This window comes from Passer domesticus, chromosome 16, assembly GCF_036417665.1.
Source record: "Passer domesticus isolate bPasDom1 chromosome 16, bPasDom1.hap1, whole genome shotgun sequence".
In the NCBI taxonomy this organism is placed as follows: Eukaryota; Metazoa; Chordata; class Aves; order Passeriformes; family Passeridae; genus Passer; species Passer domesticus.
This window is the reverse complement of record NC_087489.1, coordinates 669,153-690,689: the sequence shown is the minus strand read 5'-3', so window position 1 is coordinate 690,689 and position 21,537 is coordinate 669,153. Positions and strand designations below refer to the sequence as shown.

General features: G+C 47.7%; 2 long non-coding RNA genes across 3 annotated transcripts; one reads left to right on the top strand and one right to left on the bottom strand.

Moving 5' to 3' along the window:
• Positions 1-4,832: 4,832 nt before the first annotated feature.
• On the bottom strand, positions 4,833-8,059 carry LOC135282244 (uncharacterized). 2 transcript variants are annotated; one of them, XR_010348524.1, is made up of 2 exons: positions 6,812-8,059; positions 4,833-6,714 (listed from the first exon to the last, which is right to left on the bottom strand). It is a non-coding gene; the product is annotated as an uncharacterized LOC135282244 (long non-coding RNA). The 2 variants fall into 2 exon arrangements; XR_010348525.1 differs by having other exon boundaries at positions 4,833-5,082.
• A 4,515-nt stretch (positions 8,060-12,574) lies between these two features.
• LOC135282068 (uncharacterized) lies at positions 12,575-21,537 on the top strand. The gene is made up of 2 exons (XR_010348404.1): positions 12,575-17,386; positions 20,033-21,537. It is a non-coding gene; the product is annotated as an uncharacterized LOC135282068 (long non-coding RNA).

The following is a 21,537-nucleotide window of genomic DNA, read 5'->3' as shown; positions in this document are numbered from 1 at the left end:
TATCTCATGATCTCACCTGCTGACAGCCACAGCCTGGAGACTGAGCTGGGACCAGCACTCATTTCACACCAGGGTTAGGCTGGATATGATCTGCTGCTTGCTGCTGAGATGATTTTGTGGACCTGTGTCAAAGTCTTTTGAACATCAAGCATACACACTGTGTTTTGTGTTTTCAGTCAGAGGAGAGAACCAGACCATGTTTGCCACAATTTGCCCTGAGAAGCTGGAGTTGGCAATTGGTCCCCAGTGTGCCAGCCTGCAGGGTTCCAGGCTGCTTTGCTGCTTATCCTTGTGTTTCCCAGCAGTCCAAAGCAGCAATAAGCACCCAGGTTTCTCCTCTTTTTAAAAAGTCACATACCCTTCTGCTGTCCCAGCTCCCCAGTTTTGCCCTCGTGCTCCCAGCTTTCCTGCTGTCTCTGTGCCTCTATCCACACAGGGCTGCCAGACCTGGCCTGCCTGTGCTGCTGTGTCTCTCCAGGCTCCCCAGCCCTGCTCCTGGCAGGATTGTTGCCTCTCACTGGTGCTGACTGCACACCCTGGCTGGTTCAGGCTAAAGCACTTAGACTGTGAATGCTCTTGCACCACAGTATCCATCATTCCCCTTTCCACCCCAGAGCATTAGCCCTGGCTTTTCTTGTCCCTTTCCTCTCCATGTGCTCTCAACTGCCTTGCCTGCTGAATCCTTTCTCTGTTCCTTTTGGCATTCTTGATCTTGCAGTCTGAGTAGATGCCTTTACTCTCAAAGCTGCCTGTCTGCTTCCCAGTTGCTCTGGAGTTTGGAAACAGCACGAGACATTCCCCATCCTGACATGGCCTTTGGTGTGGCCATTGCTGTGGTGTCCTGCAGCTTCTCTTCAGCTGGGCTAGTGAGCTGTGAACAGCACACATGGCCAGTATTGGAGGGGTGGAGATGCCTGAGGTGCAGAGAGGGCAGGGCAGCACCAGCAGGATTGGGGAAATTGCTCTAAGGACAAGGTTTTCCCCATGAGGGTGGCTAGACCTTGGCCCTGGGCTCATAGAGCTTTGGGCTGTCCATATGTGGAGCTATTTGAACCATATTTAAACAAAGCCCCGAGCATCCTGCTCCCACACCCCAGAGGTTCCTATTCCCAGTCCCAAGCTCTAGCCCTTTCCCCTCTGCTATACAAGGAATTCTTTCATGTCTGGGTGGCATTCATCCCACTGATTTTTCCCCACAATCCACATCCACGCCCTAAGGTTAGAAGCAAAGTCATAGCCTTTCTCTTCTACTGGCCTTTTCTCAAAGAAAAAAAAATCTGTTTTAAAGCCTTGGGAGTGTTTTCTGGACAGTCTGTCCCTGCTGTTCTGGTACCACACCAGCTGCTTGGATAGGGACACTCTTCCTCATCCTGATGTCCCGGGTTTTGGGTGAGCCTGGCAATTGCTCATGGAAAGCCCCTCAGCTTGGCAGGACAGCATCCAGTTTCCCATTGGATTGCAAGCCAAATGTATCCAGCCTTCCTATACAAAACAATATATTTCCCCTTAATCCGCTGCCTGTCTTTCCAGAGCAAGCTTCATCCTTCTATATTAATATTCCAGTCATGAGCCCGAGCCCACCAAGCCTTTGTTATGCCAATTAAATCGTAATCATGATTGCACATTTAGACTTCCAGCTCCTTTTGTTTATCCCTCTGGAGTGCTCCAACAGGGTGGGCATGCAGTAGGCTGACCTCTGTTCTCCTCTGTACCCAAGGGCTGTGCTGGGCATGCTACATCCCTCCCAGGTCTCCCGTGGCTTCTGCAGGCTGCAGGTGTGCATCTCCACACTTATCCATGTGCTGGGGCAGCCTGTGGTGCTGGGGCTGGGCAGGCTAGCACCCCTTCCCCTTCCACCCAGGTGCCAGGAGGTGAGCTAGGGTGGCCAGGGAGGAAACAGGGCATGGGGGAGCAGTGAGTACCCAAGCTGGGCTCTGAACAGCCTCCGTCTCCATGCAGCAGCCCCAGAGCTGCTGGAGGTAGCTTTGGGCAGGGGTGCCACTGGCTGGGAATGGTCTGCACTGCAGGCATCGAGGCAAGGGGCTGGTGGGAGGGATGGGACTCCCAGGCTCCTCTGTGCTGGATGCAGAGCCCGTGGTGTGTGAGAAAGGTGTCCATGTGTTCATGTGCATGTGAGTTCAGTCAGCAGCACAGCACCAGAGGCAAGAAAAGCCATGTTTGAGTTATTCCAGCTGAAGGCTGTGCTTGGACATTGTCAATATCTGGTGTAAATCCAAATTCTAGGCATACTTCCCAAGGGTGTGAACCCTCTCCTGGAGCTTTGTGCTTTGTCATCAACACTGGGTGGAAAAACAAGCCCACTCAGCGCTGCTTGGAGCAGCCTCAACCAGCAGGATGCTCCCTGCCCACACCACTCCAGCGCATCCTGCGGATTTAAGGCACAGCCTTGCTCAGAGGTGCCAAGTCCTTGTTTCCTGGAGGCAAACCAACTCACAGCAGAGCCCAGGGAAATCAATAGTGCTAAGGAAAATGAGCTCATTAAACAGGCATCAGCTCAATGCGAGGATCCTCCTGTCTTCCTGCTGCATCCATCCAGCTGTTGCCTGGATCTGGCCAGAGCCAAGCCCAGCTGCCAGGCTGGCAGCAGGAAGAGCTGTGCATGCTGGGCTGCCCCGTATTCCCAACTCCCATGTGGGCCTGGCAGGGCTGAGTGGGGCAGCTTTTGGGAGCTGTTCATCTGGAGCAGTCCAGGGCGAGGGTCAGGGCTGGGCACCAGGCACAAGAGTTGCCACTTGCCCTGCCAGACCCCCAGACACAAGCAGCATCTTCCCACCACAGGGGCCCGTGGCTGCCAATGCCCATTTTTGACCAGCACCTCGCAGAGAAGCACAAAGTTTTTGGGACACGGTGGCCCTCCAGGAGAGGAACACAGTTTCCCTGAGCATCACCCCAGCCAGGCTGTTTCCACAGCTTTCTGGGGAATTGTTTTTTTCCCAGGGGATGTGAGTTAATAGGGGTGGGAGGAGGGAGCTGGAAGGAGTGGGTGGCTTGGCCAGGAGCACCCAGGGCTGCAGGAGCAGAGGCAGAACAAAGTTCTTTGCTCCACAGTGAGGGGATAGGGGACAAGGGGCAGACACCGGGACAACAAAGCTCAGGCTGGGGCTGGCAGATTTCAGTGTCCCATGAGTCATCCTGCAATGCTCCAAATGAGGGTCTCTACTGAAGATGAACAGAGAAGGAAACAAAGGAATTTTTTAAGGTCTATGCTGGAGCTGAATACTGTGGGAATAGGGAAGTTTCCTTTTTGAAAGCAAAACTCAGTTTCATTTTCCTTGACACAATGAAATAATTTCCTACATTTGGATATATCAGAGCAATACTCGGGGAACTAAAAAAAATCCACTCCTTACCATTTTGTTACAAGCCCAGCACAATTATTTAGTGGGAATTAATGTTACTGACTATTTCCAGTCCCTTATGTGGGCAGAACAGACAGTCCCTAGAACAGCACCCCAAGGCTTCTTGGCACTGTGCAGCCCTGGCAGGTGTGTGATGTGGCCCTGAGGCATCAGCTGGATGTCACTGATGGGGAAACTGAGTCAGGCAGCAGCCAGGTGTCACTAAATTTTGTATCCACCACATCAAGGGCTGGTGCTGCTGTTCCTGAAACACTGACAATGAAACAGCCCAAACCCAAGAACCAGCAGCGTGTCAGTTCATTACTGAGCCTGGTGCTGGCATGGAGGAAGGGCCCCACTCGTCCTGATTTGTCTCTTGCTGCACCAGGGGGCAGACAAGATTTATTCAGGCCCAAAGCAGGCAAGTTGTGGGGGAAGAAGAAAAAAGGGACAGGGCAAGACAGGAGCCAACAAGAAAAACTTCAGGCACATCTTTTTGGGGCAAAAAATGTGAGTTTCCTGCATGAAGGGTCAGGCAGCTGGGAAGGAATAGGGGCATGAGGAGCAGCCATTTTCAGCAAGTTTCAGCAAATACAAACTTCAGGGGAGTGGGAGGGAGGGTCTTGGAGTGTGAGTGTGCTTTGGGGAGCCTCCAGTATCCTTTCAGGCTGAGAGGCCCAGAAGGATGACCCCAGCCTCAGCCCAGGGCTGTAGCACATGCAGGAGAACACCATGCAACACTGTGAGGGAAGTGACTCTTGGCATTGTCCCCAGCTGTCACCCTGCCCCACCACTTGCCAAAGATGCCCCCATCTTCTCTGTCCCCCTAACACCAAGTGACCCTGGCTCCTGTGATGTGCAGGAGGGAGTGGCATGCAGCACTCTCTGAATCAATATTGGTTTGTCAGCTGCTGCTCCCCTGCCCCCAAACACTGGTGGCTGTTACAGGCACTGCCTGGCTGCACACTGGGGCTCCTGTGGCCGTGGGAGTTGGTGCACTGGGGCACCTCAGCAAGCAGGAGCAGCCCCTTGGGACATCCACAATGCCCAGGGCAGCCTGGCACCAGCCACCCCCAACAGCCCCGCTGTCCCCTCCCCATCCCCACCACGCTGTCTCTGCTCCTTTCATGGCAGTCATCAGCCATAAATGTTGCTTTGTATCCCAGTGGCCAACAACTGCTTAGGGAGGGAATTAATACTTAATTAGACAAAATTACTAAGAAATTTATTGTAGGATTATGTCTCAGATGGGCTGTTTGGGTCCAGTCTGGCTAGCTGTGGACCCCAGTCCACACGATCTTACATGGATGAAAGCAAAAGATGAGAAGGAGGGGGTGGGAGGTGAGGGAGAGGCTATGTGATGGGAGAGGGGAATAACAAACCACGTGATATAACAAACTATTCAGTGCAATATAAAGACTGGTCAGTGCAAACCCTTAATCACCCAGTGCAAAACAACAACTAAATAAACTATTTAGTGCAATACAACAATTTATTTTTAGAGTGATAGCAGGTCTGGTCTGATGTGAATTCCTCCTCACTGGGGTATTATTCTCCCTGGAAAAGGGAGCTGCTTCGGTGCTGGGTTTATGCTGGCACCAGGACACATCTCAGCAGAGTTTTGCTGCAACAAGTTTCTGCAGAATGAGGACAGGTCTGTGGGTTGTAAACAGCTGCTCTGGGTGGTCCCCATGTCCCCAGTGTCCCCAGCCTTGCAAGAAACCTGCATAAGATGGATGTGCATGATGGCTCTGGACCAAATAACTAATCTCATCCCCAGGGTAACCCAGCCTGGAATTATTCTGGAATGAACAGGAACAGCAGCACCAGCCACACTTGTGGTGGATGCGAGATTTAAGACAGAAGAACTCTGGTATTTTTAAGGGAAAACAGCTCCTGGCAGAATATGCTGACCTCCCAGAAAACCAACCGTGTTCTGGACTTCTTTCTCAGCAGCATAAGCATCAGGTCAGGGGGGATTCTCCCTCTCAGCCCTACTCAGGTGAGACCCCACCTGCAGAGCTGCCTCCAGATTTGGAGTCCCCAACACAGTGAGCACATGGAGCTGCTGGAGTGAGTCCTGTTGGAAGCTAGAATTTTTCCTTTCTGTCAGGGAATTTTCTCCCATATGTTGCCTCAGAGATGATAATAACCAGTACTAAAGAGAGACTAAAGAAGTGGCCAAGATGGGGGAAGGAGTGCAGCTGGCTGCGGCCACTTAGCCGGGGGCTTTTCTCTTGGGAAGGGCAGAGATACCATGACATTTTTGGCTGGGGGGTGAGGGGCTGGGCTCAGCTTCTCACTCACTCTCTCTCACTCTTGGGATTGGAAGGGAATGGTTGAATTGCTGCTACCACGAGAGAATTTGCTGTCACTGCAGAGTCCAGCCCGGCGCTGCCTCTTCCTTACGTGGGTGAACCTCAGCTCAAAAGAGCAGCCAGTGAACTGGGGCCTCATTAAATCCCAATCTGACTGGAAAAGACCCTCACCATCTACTGGGGTGCCTCAGGGGAAAAACCTGGGGCTCCAAACCCAAATGTCCCTTTCTACCAAAACCAGTCTGTGATTCTGTGTTTCCATAAACACTGCCCTGGGTAGGGCTGAACAGGGCTGTGCAGGGCTGGCCTGTGTCCTCCCTGTCCCTTTTGAAGCATAAAGCCAAAGGCTGAAACCCATCCTGTCCACTGGGACCTGCAGCCCTGTGTTCCTGACAGCCACTTTCAAACTGTGATTTGAAAAGAAAACTGCTCCACATCCTTGATTTCCCCCTTCCAGCATGACACTTAGCTTTCTCCTGTGGTTTTTGTGGTTTTTTTTTTTTTTTTTTGGTTTGGTTTGGTTTGGTTTTTTGTGGGGTTTTTTTTGGGTTTTTTGTTTGTTTGTTTGTTTTTTGGTTTTTGGGGGTTTTTTTTGTTTGTTTGTTTTGGTTTGTTTTGGCTTGAGGGTTTTTTTTGTTTTTTTTTTATTTTTTTGGTTTTTTACCTCCCTTGTCATTATTCCAGCTTATTCCTTTTTCTCCTTGACCCAGGAAGGTTCCCTTTGCAGGGGACCAGGCAGGGTCCATTTCCATAAGGGCAACGCAGTCATCAGGGGGTCCTGCTTGAGCTGGAGGGGTGTGTGAGGGGCTGTAGGACTAGGCTGATCCTGTTTGGACACACTCAGCCCCAGTGAGGAAACTCTGGGTCTAGGACAGACCAGGAGCTTGTTATGACCCATCTCTAAGGCAGGGTAAATTCTTGTTTAAAAAATCCCTTGGAATGAAATAACACTGATGACCAGTGTATATAAGAGGCAGATTTGTTTTTTAAAAACTTAATTGTAGCAGAAAGGCAGTAGATGGCTGGGTTTGGTTTTCCTATAAAAGTATAAATATAAAATGCAGAAAATATATGAGTAAAAAGAAGGAGAAGGAAAGGACAAGAGTAGATGGTGGAGAGGACAAATATCTCCACCTGTGGATCCAGTGAGAAGACTTGATCACTGCAATTCCGATGTCTGTGGTCAGAGTAATGGTCACAGCTCCATTGGGAGTGGGGCTGTGAAACAAAAAGTCAGGTTATATACTTCCGTAGAATGCCTATATCCTTCTCCAGGGAGGGGATTCTTTACGTCTGAGGTAACAGTATGGGGCAACCTTCTGCTGGAGAGTTCCTGAAAAGAGTGCGGGGCTACCTGGGGGTCCTTGGTGGTATCGCTCCCCCTCTGTTCATCTCAGCCACTCCTTGACTGCTCTTCTGCACTTGTGCTGTGTTGTGTGGTCACCATGGACCTGAACAGGAAAACTGGCTCCAGAAAGCCTCTTCCCTACCTCTGTAGGGCCCCCTTTCCAGGCATGTCCTGTTCCAACTTGCCAGTCGTCAGTGTTTGAGGCATAACAATGCATGAACTCCAGTGTCCAGGCTTCTGCAGAGCTGGTGAAGTGCCCAGTGCTCATCCCACCCACCATCCCACTCTCTTCCCAGCTGCTGCCACCAAAAAATGAGGAGCTTTCCTTGGTATGGAGTTGTCAGTGGGTTCTTAAACATGTCCATGTTGAACAGGGCTTAGAGATACTATTTTGGCTGTCCCAGGCAGTGCCACAGGACAGAGACAGCCAGCACAGGTCTCTGCCAGCTGCAGGAGGCAGAGGGTGGAACTCGTGGGAGCCCTGCCCGGAAAGAGGTTCCCAAAGCCCATAGAAGGTTCCAACAGGACAGTTTTCAGGCTGTGCATGGAAACAAAGGTAGTGGTGGGTGAGAACAGAGGCTGGAGCTGTGGTGGGGGCAGCAGGGGCTGCAGTGCCTTGCACCCACTGGGCTTGGCATTTGCTGGATACACTGTGGGCTTCCCAGGATGCAGCTGGTGCTGGGTCTGCCAACATCTCCCTCTTCCTTGGGCACATCTGTCCCCAGAAATGCTGGACAAGGGGCTGAGTAGCTGCCAGGGGCAGTGTTGTCACCACCGGCTTCTCCCGCTGTCAAACTGACCACAGACCAGCACGGTCTTCGACAGCTGCTGGGCCTCCAGGGCAGGTGCCAGACTTCAGTGGCACTCAGGGGGCCTCAGGGCCTCAGGATTATGGGATGATGGGGTGATGAGGTCCTTTGAGACTCAGGAGGTGCTTAATTCCAGTTCTTGCCCAAAGCAAGGTCACCAATGCAGTTTGGAGTGGGCTGCACACCTCCCAGGATGGAGCCTGTGCCGCTGCAGGAGTGCCCTCAAGGAGACAAATCGTGGGTCCAGAGCTGCGAGGAGGGGCTCAGTGGGCTCCGTGGCTCTGTGCTCTGAGCAGGCAGCCGTGTTGGGCTGGGCTGCTCCCTCTCCCGGTACACACCGGTGCCCCAAGCCCCAGGAGGCTCCAGGCTGTGCCCGCGCTGCCGAGAGCTCCAGCCCGGAACGTGGCGGCCGTGCCAGGTGACCAAATCCTGCTGTCCCAGCCCTGCTCCGTCCCGCTGCCTCCGGGGCCCCGAATGTTCCGACGCCTCTTGCCCGCAGGGTCCCAGCAGGCGCGGCCGGCTCTGTGCCCTCCGTCACCCCGGTGCCCGCAGGCAGGTGGGGTGCCAGGGCTGTGACACTGGGGCTGTGACACCATGGCTGTGACCCCAGGGCTCTGACACCATGCCCGTGACACCATGCCCATGACACCAGGGCCGTGACCCCAGAGCTGTGACACCATGGCTCTGACACCAGGGCTCTGACACCAGGGCTGTGACCCCAGGGCTGTGACACCATGGCTCTGACACCAGGGCTCTGACACCAGGGCTGTGACCCCATGGCTATGACACCATGGCTCTGACACCAGGGCTCTGACACCAGGGCTGTGACCCCAGGGCTGTGACCCCAGGGCCGTGACACCATGGCTGTGACCCCAGAGCTGTGACACCAGGGCTCTGACCCCATGGCTCTGACCCCAGGGCTCTGACCCCAGGGCTGTGACCCCGCTGTGCCCGGCCCGGAGCAGGGCTGCTCCTGCAGAGGCCGGGCCGGCGCTGTGGCCGCTCTGCCCGGTGACTCCCGCGCACTTTGCATTGCTGCCATACGGAGTCGGTGGTCGGAGACAGGGACAACACAAACTCTCGGAGATTCATGTGACAACAGCGTTTTATCGTTCGGACCCTCTTTATATAGGGGGTTTGGATTTCCCGGGCTAAGACGAGTGAGTGGTTGGAATCTCTCTCGGCCCAGCTCCTTGAGCAGTGACAGCTCCGCATTCTGCATTGAATACGGTTGGCTGAGGTCCCTGCTTGACTTTGAATCCAACCTGTCCCTGCCTCAACGGAGGCCTTCTTTTACTTCTAGGCTGGTTAAGTTTGGAGGTCTGATATGACCTCCAAATGTGACACAATGCTAGCTAGCTGCAAATGTGACACAATGCTGCCTTCACTCCATCTCCAGCAGGAACCTCATCCACACCAGTGTGCCAGAAGTGTCCCTATGGCCGGTCCTCGTCCCTGTTCGTACCTCAGGCCATGAAAAGTCAGCTGCCTGGAGAGTGGTCCCTCCTTACACCCCAAATTCCCCACTGGAATGAATTCCCCACAGAATAAATACAGTACTTATGAGCAAAAGGCTAGAGGGAGCAAAATCCATCCCCTGCCCATTGTGCCTGTACCAGGGAAGGGACCTGGGTGCCAGAGCCAAGCTGGGAACACCAAACCCCCAACATCCACTGCCCAGGAGCCAGTGGGAAGTTGGGAAGAAGCTCCAGGAGCTCTTGACAGGCATGTGAGTGTGACCTGGGCTACCCAAAAGCAGCAGCTCCTGCCTGTGGCTAACACAGAGATCAGCACGACTTGCGGTCCTCAGGGAGCAATGGGGGGGCTCTCAGCATCCCCCCTGCTGACCAGCTGGCTCTCAGAGCAGGAAATCTCTGATGGAAGAAGCGGGAGGTTCCAGAGCTCCCTCTGCACCAGTGCTGCTGCCCCAGAGCCCCCGTGAGGCATGGCCAGTGTCTGACAGGAAGAGTTTCTGCCCAGCACCATGAATGGTGCCCACCCAACTGCTCCCAGGCTCCCACAAAGTGCCAGGAGCAGCTCTGCTACGGGGTGGCTGGAGCAAAACTTGGGATCACAGGACACGTCCTGAACAAGAAGGCTCCTGAGGAAGAGGAGTCTGGGGGCAGCACCCCTACATCACACTCCCCCCCACCCAAGCCCCCACAACCTTCAGCAGGAGTCCTTGGTGCTCCTGGCTCTCCCACCACCCCGACCACCTCCTGCTTGCCTCTGATGGCTGCTATTAAAATTAATTGACAAAATAAACCTAATTTGGACTGTAACTCTTGTTTTCTCAACCTGAAAGGCAGTCCTGTAGTCGATCAGCAGCAAATCCCTACAGGCTCCTGCTGCTGGGGAAGACAGAGCCATTACTGCACTAATGAGTGAATTAGCTAATGAAAACAGTATTTAAAATAATCACAATATTTCTTTATTTGCATGTAAAGATGACATAATAAAAGATAATTAGCAGCATGTGAAACAGTTCTACTACTCAATTTTCTCAGTTTAGCTAATTAATTATCTTAGTAAAATGCATCATTATGGCTAATTTTAGAAAATCCAGCAGCTGCAAGGTCAGAGTGGGAACAATTTCAATTTGTAATTGGAAGAAACATTAAAGTGAGTCAGATAATCTTTTATTAGATAATAATAATAATAACAATGAATCACACAGGCATGTATATTAAGTACTTTAAGAGACAGAAAATGCACTGAATCATTTAATAATGTCATCAAACGGGCCTTTGTTAGGGGCTGCTGTGGGAGCACGAGGGAACCAGGTCCTCAGCCCTGCCTGGAGGAGCACACAGCCCAGTGCTGGCTTGGGGATGCCTGTGTTGGGATGGGGCTGGAGTACCATGGAGGGTCTGCCCTAGGCCCCCCTGGCTCTCTCTGCCCTCAGGCTGTGCCAGCAGCACCCAGAGTCCCAGCCAGGGGAGTGCCAGCAGACCACCCTCCCTCTGGCCTGGGCAGGGACCTCAGGGCTCACCAGAGTCTGCAGGGTGGTTGGAGAGGCTGTGGGACCCTGCGAGGGCAGAAGGGCATGTTCTGGCAGACACCAGCTCCTGGTGGGAATCCCCCAGGGGTGCGGCAGTGGGCACGTGGCAAGGGTGGCCTGCACTGGGGAATTCAAACCCCAGCTGGGGGACAGGGCTGAGACACAATGGAAGGGAGCCCAGGACCACTGTGGCACTGCCCACCAGCCCTACATGCTGGCCCCACACCCCCATCCCTCCTGGGACACCCCTGCTCTGCCTGGGCTCTGCCCTGGTGAGGAGAGTCTTTACCACCCAGAAGCAGCCTGCTCCCCCCGAGGTGGCAAAGGTGGGGGATGTCAATGGCCATGGACCAGCTCTGGAGACAGCCAGCAGTGGATGGACTGGCCCATCTCTGCCTTTCCAGTAACACCTTTGTAAGGATCCCTGGTGTGAGCCCAGAGCTGCCGTGTGCCACCCTGTCCTGTCACACTCTGCTGGGGTGCCAGGCCCATCTGGGCCCTGTGTAGGGTGGGTGCTTTTGGTAGAGCAGAAATATAATAAATCTATTGTTTATTAATGTTAATTATAATCTACAAAAATACATATTACAAAGAAGAAAAATCTCATGGCTCTTGGAGGAAGGAGAAAACAGGTTTAAACCTCACTGCACCAGGTGAACCTCCACCCAACTGCCATGGCTGCTGCTGTGCCCACAGCTTCCAGAGAGGGGGATCCCCAAAGCAGCATGAAAAGGCTAAAGCCAGGGCTGAGGCCCCTGGAATGCTCCTGGTTGCCACAGCAACATGCTGCCTTCCTCCACGATGCTGTGGTATTGTCATGGAGATGACCTGACCCACACCCCCGATGCCCAGTGGCCCCCAGGGCCACCCCAGCAGCACAGATGTGGGCCAGGGACACTGGGGGCACTGGCATGGTCCAGGGACATCAGCACCTGCGTGGCCTGGCCACACCCTGCACTCATCACTGCAGCAGGCATGCTGGGGATGCCACAGCCATGGCTCAGCCCAGCTCCACCCTCAGCCACTTACCTGACATGTCCTCACAGACATTTGTTCACTGCAGGCAGCCAAACTTTTTCTGTTTAAAGTAGTGTTATAAGTTTGGTTTTTTTATAAAGTTGGGGTTTGCTTGTTGTGGGGGAAGGGAAGTGTCCAGGACTTGGTGGGGGCTGGAGGTGGATGGTGATTGGACCAGGGCACTGACCAATCACTCGACGCCCTGAGGAAATGATTGGTCCAGAATGAACACCAGTAAGGACCAATCAAAGCGCCCAAATTCCACCAATCGGTGCGCGGATCCAAAAACCCACCAATCCTGGACCAGGGTAGTAATAAAAAGCGGGGTTTTCAGTTACTTGGGGGTTCTTTCAGTTTTGTTGTTGTTGGTGTATTGTTTTGTGGAAGAACCCAACGTGTGTCTCACACGTTGTTAGATGTTTTTGAGCTGTTGTGTGGGGATTCTGGGCTTTTCCCAGGTCCCTTTGTTCTTACTGGCTTATTTTTTTTAATAAACGAGAACCTGTTCCTGCTCTGGAATCTAGCCTCGTTCAAATTTTTAACATCTTTTGGGGGCTCGTCCGGGATCGGCCACGACCCTGAGGTGGTCTGGGGTAGCCTGGAGCCCGAAGACGCGTCCAGCCACATTTTTGGCTGCCGAGCTTTGGACTACATCGGACCGAGGAGGGGAAGGCGCCGACTCCCGAGGCCAGTGAGAACAGCAGCAGCTCAAAAGGGTAAGCCCTCCGAGAGGGAGCAGGGAGACTCCTAGGGGTGGTTTTAGGCAGTGGCCCGAATTGCTCCCCTTGAACTAGGACCCCAGTTAAAGGGGGTCATAGAGGGGAGCACGCCCGACACTCTGAACTAGGACCCCAGTTGAGGGGGGTCATAGGAGTGTCTGGGTGGGGGTTAGTGAGGCAGATTTGCCCGGTGGGGGGGTTTTTCTGCCCACTAACTAAAACCATCCGGAGGGCTGTTCCTCAGAGGCAGACAGAGAGAGGTCTGACCTCTGAGGAACTAGGACCTTAGGTGTGGGAAGGAATACTCTCACACGGAGACTGAGTGTTTAAAGCAGCCACCGTGTGGGGGAGTGCCCCTTTTTCCAGGCCAGGGAAGGGGAGGGTGCCCCACCTAAGGGAAATAGGAACCTCCGAACTAGGACCCCAGTCGAAGGGGGTCATAGGAGGAAGTAGGCTACCCCGAGCTAGGATCCTAGCCAAAGAGGGTCGTAGGGGTAGCTGAAAATATCTTCACAGGAGTGGTGACCCACAGGGGGGAGGTGGGCCACCAGCTGTGGAAGGGCCTTTCCAGTCACTAGGACTGGAAAGGAGGTTAGAACTGGCCTGGAACTAGGGAAAAGATTTTTTTAATTATTATTTAAATTGTGTTCGGGATATAAGGAGTAAGGTTCTGGGGTGAGGGCTAGCCCAAAAGTCCCCAGACGACTCCCAAGTGATTTTTTTTAAGTGCGGGCTGGTAGGCAGCCATTTTAAGTGCTCCTTTGTCCTGGTGATTTTTAAGTGTGTGGGCTGTGAAGCAGCCATTTTGAGTTCTTACTGTGTGGCAGATATTAGCCGAGCGGCGGCCATTTTGAGTTAAGTGTGTGCTTTGTGGTGTGAAGGCTGTGGAGCAGCCATTTTAAGTTCTTATTGTGTGGTGGCTATTGGCCGAGCGGCGGCCATTTTGAGAAAGTGAAACAGTACCCAGAAAACTAAGTGGCTATTTTAATTAAAGGTTTAATTAAATTGTTAGTTAAATTTCCTTACAAAGTGCTGTTTAGATTTTTGATTCTCTTAAAACAGATTAGTTTACTCCTTTAATTGAATGGTTCCCATTTTATTACATTGGAGCCATTACTTACTGTAATTCCTTATAAATCTAAGATATAGTTAATTTCTTTAAAACTTATTATTTTGTTGTAATTCCTACATTTTGCCATTTTATTCATAAAATCCAAATTCGACATCTTTATTTTAATTCCTACGTCCTGCCATTTTGATTAATTTATTATCCTATAGCTGTTTTACTTAAATTGTAAAAGTTATTAAAATTCATTTATATAAAATCAGCCATCTTTATTTCAATTCCAACATCCTGTCATTTTCTTTATTATATCTTTATTTCATTTATCATAGGACGCCATATTTATTTTTATTTTATTTCTATAAAATCCGCCATCTTTATTTTGATTCCCACCTTAAACAGCCATATTTATTTTATTTCATTTACATAAAATTGGCCATCTTTATTTCAATTCCCACGTTTAAGTGGTTCCCACAGTTAACTCCCGTGCCCTGTTATTTTATCTGTTTTATTCAAATCATCATATTTATTTCATTTCTATAAAACCCGCCATATTTATTTCAATTCCCACCATACGTTGTCATATTTATTTTCTTGCATTTCAATTCCCACGCTTGGTGTTGCCTATATTTAGTTATATTTGATCTTTTTAAACAGTGTTGCTGGTGTGTATTAAAGAATAAGAGGAGAAGTTTAAACGCTAAAAAATGGGACAGTGTGCAGGAAAGAGTGTAACTAAGAAAAGAAAGGTGAAGCAAACCTTTAAGAGCATACCTCCCAGTAGTCCATTGGGGAAAATGTTAGATAACTGGGACGATAATGAGAACTTAAAAGAATTAAATAGAATACAAATGATAAAGTATTGCACAGAAATATGGCCTAAAGAAAGCATAGCTGAAGGTCCAGTATATTGGCCATGGTATGGCACTGAAGAAAAGTGGTTGTGTATGGCTTTAAACAGATATGTTAATACCAGGGTAGAGCCATGCCAACAGGAAATTGAATATGCTAAATGTTGGCTGGAAAAGGAGAAGCAAGAAGGAGAAATAAGAGTGTATAAGGTTTCCAAAGAAAAGGAAAAAGAAGTTAATAAGGTACCAGAAAGGAGGTGGGACCCATTAGACCATCTTCCTCCTCCACCTCCTCCAGATCCAATAGAATACCTCCCATTACCTCCTCCTTCCTCAAGTTCACCCATACATGATTTGCCACCACCTCCCCCAGAGTTATACCCCACAATACCAACCTCAAGGGAAAAATTGAGACAAGGCACAAATATAGAAACAATAAAATCACCTCCCTCCTTAAGTAGAGAACACCATATTGTAAATGTATCTTCCTCTGTGCCATCTCCCCTCCCAGTAACACCTGAGCCTGAGCACTCAAATTCATCTTTAATTTTGCCAAATGCATCAAATTCTTCAAATACTACCCAAAGTACCCCTACCCCTATAGCAATTCCTAAAACCTTCCAAAATCCCCCTTTTTATTTTTTCCCTATATTTCCACCAATCCCCCAAAATCCCATTTTTGGTACTCCTTTCTATATACCTCATGTACCCCAAAACCCTAAAAGTCAAATAGAGGAAGAGCCTGTAAGAGTAGGAACAACCTGTTGTTGTAAAGATAAAGAAGAAAATAAAATAACTGAGCAGGACAAACATGTTGAGGGTCATCCATATAACACAAGGTTCCAAGTAAAGAAGATGAAGGAAAATCTAGAAAAGACTGAGAAATTATTTCCTCTAAGGGAAGTACCTATGGGTGGAGCCAGGGGAGGTATAGGGTTTGTGAATGCTCCTTTAACCGCTTCAGAGGTCAGAAACTTTAAGAAGGAAATTAAACCCCTCCTGGAAGATCCTATAGGTATCTCCCAACAATTAGATCAGTTTTTAGGACCTAATATTTACATGTGGGAGGAACTAAATTCAATTATGGACATACTATTTTCTTTAGAAGAAATACAAATGATCAGAGCAGCAGGCATGAGAATATGGGAGAGAGAAAATCGAGGTGGCCCTAAAGGGGAAGACAAAATGCCACTTAATGTACCAGACTGGGATCCCAACGAGGAGGAGGGAAGAGCAAACATGAGACAATACAGGACATTAATAATCAGAGGAATACGAGAGGCGGTACCAAGAACCAATAATGCCCGACTAGCTTTTGACAGCCAACAGGAGAAGGATGAGTCTCCAAGTACTTGGTTGGAGAGGTTAAAAAGAAATTTTCAACTATATTCAAGTGTAGATCCAGATAGCCCGGAAGGGCAAGTGTTAGTCAAAATACAATTTGTTACGAAAGCATGGGTGGATATAAGAAGGAAGCTAGAAAAGATAGATGATTGGCAAGAAAAGGGTATGAATGAACTGTTAAGAGAAGCACAGAAGGTATATTTGAGGAGAGATGAGGAGAAGACAAGAACCAAGGCTAAAACCATGGTAGCAGTAGCAAGAGAAAGTGCAGGATTTGGAAATGATGGATCGACTAGAGAGGGAAGGGATAAGTATACTGGACCTAGAGGAAATGAATTTAAAAAGCCATTTGGAGGAAACAGTGAATATACTAAAGACAGTAGAACACCGTGGATGGAAAGGAGACCACCATGGGCAGAGATTACATGTTTTTATTGTGGAGAGAAAGGACACACAAGGAACTTTTGTAAAAAGAGAAAAATAGATGTTGCTGTGTCCCAAGAACAAGAGGAATTAGAAAGAAAGCTTAGAGGGAACGATTAGGGGTGTCGGGGGCTCTATGCTCTGAGGGATGGATTAGGTTATCAAAAGGAGCCCCTGGTAAACTTGGAAATTGGCCCTCAGAGCGAGGAAACTGAATTCTTAGTAGACACTGGAGCAGACCGATCAAGCGTTTCAAAAATCCCAAAAGGATGCAAATTGAGTAATAGGACTTGCAAAGTTAGAGGTGCTGAAAATAATCCTTTTGAAGTACCTATCATAGAGGATGTAACAGTGAAGGGAAGTTTCAGAGAAGGCTGTACTGACCTCCTATATTTGCCAGAACTTGATTCAAATCTCCTAGGCCGGGACTTACAGGTACAACTAAAAATAGGAGTGGTGCCAGAAGGAAAGCATATGGTAGCAAAGATGATGTTATTAAAAGATGAAGATGAAAAAGGAATTAACGCAAATGTGTGGGCAGAGGAAGGAAGATATGGGTTGCTGGACATTACACCTATTCAGATTGAAATGAAACCAAACCTTCCTCCAATTAGAGTTAAGCAGTATCCAATTTCTGTAGAAGGAAAACAAGGACTGAAAGCAGTTATCAAAAATTTGCTGAAGGAAGGTATATTAGAACCATGCATGTCACCGCACAACACACCTATATTACCTATCAGGAAACCAGATGGTACATATCGTTTGGTTCAAGACTTACAAGAGGTAAATAAACAAACAATTACAAGGTATCCTGTAGTTGCCAACCCATATAATTTACTAAGTAAAGTACCAGCAACCCATGCATGGTTCAGTGTTATAGATTTAAAAGATGCATTTTGGTCGTGCCCACTAGAGAAAGAAAGCAGGAAATGGTTTGCGTTTGAGTGGGAAGATGAGGAGACTGGAAGGAAACAACAATTACAGTGGACAAGGTTACCACAAGGTTTTACAGAGTCACCTAATTTGTTTGGACAGACCTTGGAGGAAATAATGAAGTACTTTACACCTGAGGACAATACCCAAGTTCTGCAATATGTGGACGATTTATTAATTTCTGGAGAACAAAAGGAGGAGGTACAGAAAACAACAGTTAACTTGTTGAACTTCTTAGGTGAAAAAGGGTTGAAAGTATCAAAAAGAAAATTGCAATTTGTGGAACCCGAAGTAAAATATTTAGGACATTTAATTGGAAAAGGTTACAAGAAATTAGATGCTGATCGAATTCAAGGGATACTTTCGTTACCAGCACCAAAAACAAAAACAGACATAAGAAAATTATTAGGACTAATTGGATATTGTAAGTTGTGGATTGATGGTCATACAAAATTAGTCAAATTTTTATACAATAAATTAGTCGAAGATGAACCTGTTAATTGGAATGAAGATGATGATGCAAAATTAGAAGAACTCAAAGAGAAATTAGCGAATGCTCCAGTTCTAGGTTTACCGGACTTAAATAGACTGTTTGAATTGTTTGTTAACGTTGAAGATGGAATAGCCTATGGTGTTATAACACAAGATTGGTGCGGGGTACGGAAACCTATAGCCTATCTTTCAAAATTAATGGACCCAGTTGTCAGAGGCTGGCCTACGTGCCTTCAAGCTGTAGCTGCCACAGTAACCCTGGTAGAAGAAGGCTACAAACTAACCTTAGGGAATAAAATCAAAGTGTATACACCCCATGATTTAAAAAGCCTACTGAGCAAACGAGCCTGTCAGTGGATTTCCGACAGCCGACTGTTAAAATATGAATTGATTTTAAATAACAGTAACAACATAGAATTATCCACCACCAGGATACAAAACCCTGCCCAATTTTTATACGGAGAACCTAAGGAAGAGCTCGAACACCACTGCCTCGAGACCATAGATATGCAAATAAAAGTAAGAGAGGATTTACAGGAACAGCCAATACCAGAAGGAGAAATACTTTTTGTAGATGGGTCATCTCGAGTGGTGGATGGGAAGCGAGCATCAGGGTATGCAGTAGTAGATGGCCATACTATGATGATAAAAGAACAAGGAAAATTACCTGTAAACTGGTCAGCTCAGTGCTGTGAAATCTATGCACTATTGAGAGGATTGAAGCAGCTTGAAGGAAAAAGTGGAACTATTTATACTGACTCTAAATATGCCTATGGAGTAGTCCACACCTTTGGTAAGATTTGGGCAGAAAGAGGATTTATTAATACAAAAGGGAAAACCCTAATTCACGAAGGTCTCATAAAAGCAGTTTTAGAAGCTCTGAAAGGACCTAAGGAAATCGCTATTGTTCATGTGAAAGGACACCAAAGAGGGGACACTAAGGAGATAAAAGGAAATAATTTAGCTGATATGGCAGCAAAACAGGCTGCTCTAGAGAACACAGAAAAGATCTTTAAGTTGAATGAAATAGGAGATGGGAAGGAAGAGGATAAAGGAATAGAAGAAATTCCTGTTTTTGATGAAAAAGAGCAGGAAGAGCTACTAAAACAAGGTGCAATATTGAAGGAAACAGCAAAATGGGAAATGCCAGATGGGAGGCAAATACTAAACAAAGCACTCACCAGAAAGATATTGGAAGACCTGCATGCATCAACCCATTGGGGGACTCAAGCGTTACATGACCATTTTGTGAGGACCTATGTATGTATTGGAGTATGGGAAATTGCCAGAATAATAACTAGAGACTGCATGATATGTCAGAAAATAAATAGAAAAGTAATGAGAAAACCGCCTCAAGGGGGAAGAGAATTAGCAAAGAGACCATTCCAAAGCATTCAAATAGATTTTACAGAATTACCGCAAGTGCAAAGGTACAAATATCTATTGGTAATAATAGACCATCTGACACACTGGGTGGAAGCCTATCCGACCACCAGAGAAACTGCAGAAACTGTAAGTAAGATCTTACTAGAACACATCATACCCCGGTATGGAATTATAAACACCATCGATTCAGATAGAGGTCCTCACTTCACAGCTAAAATAATACAACAGCTTGTAGGAGCCCTTAACATCACATGGAAGTTTCATACACCGTGGAGACCCCAGAGTTCTGGGAGAGCAAAACGGATGAATCAAACCCTCAAGAATACACTTACCAAATTAACAGAGGAGACAAAAATGAATTGGCTAAAATGTCTCCCTTTAGCCTTATTAAGAATAAGAACAAGACCAAGAGCAGATGTAGGAGTTTCCCCATATGAAATGATGTTTGGACTACCATTTTTAACAACTCTAGGACATGCAGGAACATACGAAGAAGGAGAAATGAGTGTAAGAAAATATATAAAGACCATCACCAGCACTTTAGAAGAACTGAGAGTTAAAGGATATCTTCCTCAATCCACTCCTATTGATTTCAAGATTCATAAATTTCAGCCCGGTGATTGGGTACTAATCAGAGCTTGGAAAGAACAACCCTTAGTCCCAAAGTGGGAAGGTCCTTTTCAAGTGCTATTGACTACCGAAACAGCTGTCCGGACACAGGAACGAGGGTGGACACATATAACTAGAGTAAAAGGGCCAGTTTCCGCACCCAAAGAGTTACTACCAACCTTAGCAAAATCTAAAGAGACCTCGGATACACTGCCGAAAAACCCATAGACTGTAATTTCTGAGAGTTGTTATGTAAATGTTTGAGTGAAAAGTTGTTAATATGTTTTTAAATGAAACGGATATTTGGTGTGAAAGATGTAGTAATTGTGAAATATTAATTTCTGGTATCTTTTGTTGCAGATCAGAAGATCCAAGCAGAGAAATAGAGCATTCTCCCACGCATGTAGCAATCTGGCCCTAAAAAGGATAGAAGAAAGAAGTTGATACAAAAGGGAAAGTGAACTCCTGCTACAGTAACTAGTAAGAGTAACACCTTAAGAAAAGGAGAAAGGGGGGCAAGACCGAATCAAGTTACATTCTCGCCATAGAAAGTTGCTGATCCTCTACGGAGGGGAGACATGATTGGGAGAGTGGCTTGTACCGGACCCCCGTTCCTATGTATCCTCCTACTTATGATCCTTGATAAGGGATGGACAGAACCATGTGAAAAGTGTTACTACCCTTTGTACGCAGGAGAATCTCGGACTGCCGTCCTCAGAACACACACTAACCCGAGTCCTAATTGTATCAACTTTTTATCGGTAACAACATGCATAGAGGATGGAAAAACATATTGGCTGTTCGAAAATATAGGAAATTTTAAACAGAAATTGTTGGGGGAATGCCCTATAAAAGAAAAGTAGATCTGTTCTGCAAAGAAACCTACCAAAGGATAAGTAAGATATGAGAAGGATAAATCTTATTTGATAAAAGAAAAAGAGAAATAAATGGAGTAATTAAAAAGGGACTAAAAATCTCAACTCTGGGAGAGAAACTAGTATTGTTTTAAGCGGTGCTCTAATAATTATCATTTTTCTTCCCTGTATGATCACATGCTTCATCCGAGTCATTACAAAAACAGTGATCAACTCCCTCGAACTCACCCTCAAAAGTGGAGACAAGGACAAAGATGCTAAAAGCATTTTAATGTTACAAGAACAAAGAGTGGAACCCAACCCGATGACAGAGACGGATGAGTCCGCAACAGAAACATATAGAAGATACCAGAAATTAAGAAAATTATATACCATAGAAGAAGAAACTGTTTAAAAACAGTTCAAAATGAACTGTTGAAAAGACTTTATAAAGAAAACTGTTTCAAAACTGTTCAAAAATGGACTACTAAGAGACTGTTTAAGAGAAGACTGAATGGAGTTGTTGATGCGGGCTAAAGCCCGATCAAAGTTTTAGAGGGGGGAGTTGTTATAAGTTTGTTTTTTTTATAAAGTTGGGGTTTGCTTGTTGTGGGGGAAGGGAAGTGTCCAGGACTTGGTGGGGGCTGGAGGTGGATGGTGATTGGACCAGGGCACTGACCAATCACTCGACGCCCTGAGGAAATGATTGGTCCAGAATGAACACCAGTAAGGACCAATCAAAGCGCCCAAATTCCACCAATCGGTGCGCAGATCCAAAAACCCACCAATCCTGGACCAGGGTAGTAATAAAAAGCGGGGTTTTCAGTTACTTGGGGGTTCTTTCAGTTTTGTTGTTGTTGGTGTATTGTTTTGTGGAAGAACCCAACGTGTGTCTCACACGTTGTTAGATGTTTTTGAGCTGTTGTGTGGGGATTCTGGGCTTTTCCCAGGTCCCTTTGTTCTTACTGGCTTATTTTTTTTAATAAACGAGAACCTGTTCCTGCTCTGGAA